The 4,786-nt window shown below is 46.3% G+C and overlaps 1 non-coding gene across 1 annotated transcript; it reads right to left on the reverse strand.

The window, feature by feature from the left end:
* Window positions 1–3,492: 3,492 nt before the first annotated feature.
* LOC148630568 (U4 spliceosomal RNA) lies at window positions 3,493–3,634 on the reverse strand. Its single transcript, XR_015935149.1, has one exon. It is a non-coding gene; the product is annotated as a U4 spliceosomal RNA (small nuclear RNA).
* Between the last annotated feature and the right edge of the window lie 1,152 nt (window positions 3,635–4,786).

A 4,786-nucleotide genomic window follows, 5' to 3' on the forward strand; every position in this document is an offset into this window, starting at 1 on the left:
ACACTGGGTGGGGTCGATCACGCTGATGAAGAGCCAGTTTAGTTTTCCTTTGCTTTTTCAAAGGGATCCCCAAAATTAGGGAAGTTAGGCAGCAGAAGGTTTACTGTGACCTGAGAAGGACCGGCATCCAATCACGGTGATACACACACACACGCTCTCACTCATCTGAGCTACACAGCTACCAAGATGATCTCAGGTGTGCCGAGCTGGTACGGAACATATTGAACTGATCGACAGCGAATTGTCTCTCAAACAGGCTTTTCACCTCTGAGCTCCCTGACTGACAGTGATCAGCTACAGATGCAGCCATTCAAAGTGAGTGGTACAGACACGTACCGCAGGTAAGATGACACGGGGTACCGCGGTGCGTGATTGGTTGACCGACAGGGGCACTCGTGGTCCGTTGGTCTGTCGTAGAAAGACTTACTGTAAACGTCTTTACTGTGCCCGTTGTAGATATTGAATTTTACCACTGAAGGGAAATCTTAGTAGCTGAGCATAAAAAGAATAGGAGCATACTGTAACGCGTGTGAAGGCCATAAACGATATTAATTTTGGAACATAAACATACAGTATATAGCTGGTCTTGGTACTTTAAAGAAAAAAATACACACCAGTATTCCATTTCTCCCTAAACATTGTAAGCTTCGAAGTCTTTAACTAACGTGATACCGAAGTCAACAAGCATACTTTTAGAATTTGATTAAAAGGGAATATAATATGGAATCGCGTATCTAAAGAATTTAATAACGGTATGATTATATCCGTGTACTGCGACAGGGCTGTGTAGGGCTGTGTAGGGCTGTTTCGCCTGCCTGTTCATGTGAGCTGTCTTGTAGCCGACTGGTCTAGGTGCATGACTACCAACTGTCAGGTTGTGTGTTCAAATCCAGCTGGTGCTGGACTTTTCTTTTAACAAACATTTCTTCGAAAAAATAGGTAAGCGATATTATGGACAATCAATTGACTTTTATATTTCAAAATATCGCAACATGATCGATATTTGCGATATTTTGAACATATCTTCCCTTCTGACAGCGGTTCCTGCTTCTAGTGTGTGTGTGCAACAGAGTAAATTTTTATAAAGAAATGGAGGCTGGACAGTATGCGTTACAATATAAACATTTATATTGATTTAAATCGTGTTGTGATTTAAATCGCAAACGCGTGTTTAATTATGTGTTTTTTAATCATAATCAGGCTAATGCATTTCTACATTTTCTGTATGAACCAGCTTAGAGGTTCATACAGAAAGACAGCTTGTGTTTAAATTGAGTGTAAGGTAATTTATGCTTCTAAAGTCATGGTCAGCATTTATTATTGTACTGTGCTGTAAACTTTTTCTGTGCCTAGTCACATTATTTTATAGCGTTTTTATTGCGTTATTAAATCCGGTGGCGCTGTGTATTAGTTTCCTGACTCCCATTATTTAAACTGCGACACTGATCATTCATCTCTAAATAAACTTTATTTTATATAGCGTTTTAAGCGAATAGGTAATTAGATTGATCATAAACCTAATCGCTTTTTCTACATAAACACAGCGTGATTGCTCTCTGAAAATGCTTTTCCTTAAAGCGATTCTATTGAGGGAGTAGCCCAGCTACCACTTAACACTGTACTTCCTACTTTGAATACCTGTGAGACCGGTTTAATTCGTCACAGCCAGCACTCCGGGAGTTCATATTGCTTGACTAATTTTAAAAACTAAGTTATAAATGCAAACGCTTCCTCGGTGCGCTGCTCTGGTACGCCGGGTCTTACACAGTGCCTGTCAGCAGTAAGCGTTACAATATACATACCCAAAACTGCTTGTACCCATCTGTCATGCAAATAAAACACCTTGAATTGAATTGAATTGAATTGAGGGAGGGAGGGAGGGGGGTAGTGGGACAGATATACTGTAGACAGACTCAAGGCAAATAAGATACTTATGGGTACGCAGGCATTCACGACAGCAACATACGAAACGTTTGCACGTACTGTATAGTTAAGTTATTACTTGGTTTTCAAAGTGCAACGAAATACAATATTGTTGTTGCTGCTGTTCTGGTTGTTTTTATCCCATAAAGCGTTTTGAGAAGCCACCTTTAAAGGCGATATATACTGTAAAACCGCTGATACTGCACAGTGTACGAAGTAAATTATTTTCGCAGTAATTAATTTACACGTGTATAATAAATATAGTAAATATAATAAATTAATTACTGCGAAAATAATTTACTTCGTACACTGTGCAGAGTGCCGTATACTCCTAGTTGCGGCACACACGATACATACAGTAAAAAGCCTCAGGCACTGTGTTAGATGTGTTTTCGACGTTATATATGCGTTTATTCATGTCGTCGATTTTACGGTTGCAATTCGACGTTGATTATACGTCGAGGCGACGTATATATACGTATAGCCGTATTTTCGCCGTAAATATACGTATATTCGACGAATCAATGCCCACTGGGATGTTTCCCGAGCCGAAACAGTGCGTTTTTCCAAGCCGTTTGACAAAGCCCGCCCACTGAAAAGTGCAGCAGATCGTGTAAAGACGTTCAACTTTGTAACTACTGCACGCACAGGAAGCAGAATAAATTCCTCTTTTCAAACTGTCAAAGGTTTGCTTTGCGAACGCTGCAGGACATCGCACAATCTCTTTTGAACGGGGACAAACGATTTCTTATGGGGCGCAGTAATGTAACGCTTACGGCCGACAGGCACTGTGTAAGAGCCGGCGTACCAGAGCGGGTGACGTCACCGCCCTTCCCTGTGATAGCAGGACCACAGCTACTGGGCTGTGGAGAGATCTCTCTCTAGCTCACGGGGCTAGGTCTCTGCAGAGAGATGCGGAAGTCCCGGGTTCGAGCCACCTATACTTTGGGCCGACCAGATGTGGCAAGGGCGCCTGCCTGAGCCCCCGTTGCGTTACATTGGTGTCAGAAGCGGGGTGGGATAGCCCTTCGCCGGGGACGGCGATTTAAGCGGGGGAGAGTGTAACGCTTACGGCCGACAGGCACTGTGTAAGAGCCGGCGTACCAGAGCGGGTGACGTCACCGCCCTTCCCTGTGATAGCAGGACCACAGCTACTGGGCTGTGGAGAGATCTCTCTCTAGCTCACGGGGCTAGGTCGCTGCAGAGAGACGCGGAAGTCCCGGGTTCGAGCCACCTATACTTTGGGCCGACCAGATGCGGCAAGGGCCTGAGCCCCCGTTGCGTTACAATAAGTACAGACGTTTAAAAAGCTCCACTCATGCCGACGATGCAGCATGAAGAAGCGCAACCTAACGTTTGACAGACAAAAGCCGGGCGCCGCTATGAGCAATATGAAATCAAACTGACAGCACACGGCGTTTCGCGCTGACACAAAAGTAATCTCGACAGACGCTGTTCTCTGCATAATGCTGAAAGAGCTAAAGAGCGTTTCTGTGGAGACGTAACAAGCTCGTTTCTTTCTACCATGATGTCACCATGACAAAATCTGTCTTTAAACACCTTGCTCAGTCTCTGACGAGACTGTCAAAAATTGCTTTCGCCGATTGTATTGCAAACCGGTGGAAGCGGGGTATTGGGAAAAGTTTTCAACTAGCAATAATCGCGCCTCGGCTAAACCTCACAGGCTATGATACTGCCACTGCGCAAAGCTGACGGTTGCCAGGCAACCGCGGGGATCCTAGGAAATCGTTATCAATCGTCTCATGGCATGTCATTGCTGTAACGCTTCATATTTGTCGTCTTCTTCTTCTAGCTTGAGGTTTTGAAGAATTTCATGACAGACAAGGGCTCCGTCGGGAACAAAGGGCGTTGTGAGAAAACCGTTGCTTATTTTCAGCAGCAGAAATACAACCCTTTAAATACAAGATGAGAGAACAATGACGAAGGGCATGCCGGGAGGAACTCATGCACTACAGAGGAAAGGGGGCGGGCACGTACAGTTCACATTCAAGCCACAAGTACTCTTCTCGGATGTTACACAAACAAATCCTAACGTCTTGAAAGCATTGCAGCATGTTTGTGTCCCACTTCCCGTGGCTGCAGGACGACTGACACGAACGGACAAACACAATCTGTGGCGTTTTGCGTGACATAGTCTTGCAGGCATCGTGCTGTCTCACTGCAATACTATACCGCTGGAGGAAACAGTCCATCTGGCCATGAAACTCATTTGAACGTCTAGCTACAGCAACTAACAATATTGTAGCGTTTACAGGTTCTTTACAGAACAAGGACGAGTGGAGACGCGATTAACAAACAAGCATTAGCTTTATTCGTTTACAACCACACAAAACCAAACACAGGATCTACACACACATGAGGAGACTGACGGAACACGTACACATAGTTAGGGTGGTAATTACCTAACAACACACTACACTTTTACAGGACTACACAGGGCACAAGAATCACTAGGACATTATTAACACAGGTAGGGTCAGCCGCTGGTCATCGTGCTGACCCTCAGACTCTCCCCGGCTACCACTCCCAGCATGCCCAGCGGTACTACGAGCGCCTGGGGGCGCTTCCTCCTCACCACCAGGCGAGGGCGTTACACTGCCCCCACCTGAAGCGTCTGGCGTCTCGCCGACGTCGAACACCCCCCTCAGGCTGTACTCGTATTCGGCCAACTGCTGCGGAACCCTGCGTGAGCGGCCGCTGCGCCGCGGTGACGGCTGGCGATCCACAGACGCCCCACTATCGGCCGGCTCCGGCCCCGGCTGCTCCTCTGGAGCCTCCCCACACGGCTCCTCCTCCCGGGCCCGGTAGGGGGCCAGGCGGTCTCGGTGCAGGACCACCACTC

The sequence above is a fragment of the Lepisosteus platostomus genome, unplaced genomic scaffold, assembly GCF_059453375.1.
Source record: "Lepisosteus platostomus isolate fLepPlt1 unplaced genomic scaffold, fLepPlt1.hap1 Scaffold_95_H1, whole genome shotgun sequence".
Lineage (NCBI taxonomy): Eukaryota > Metazoa > Chordata > Actinopteri > Semionotiformes > Lepisosteidae > Lepisosteus > Lepisosteus platostomus.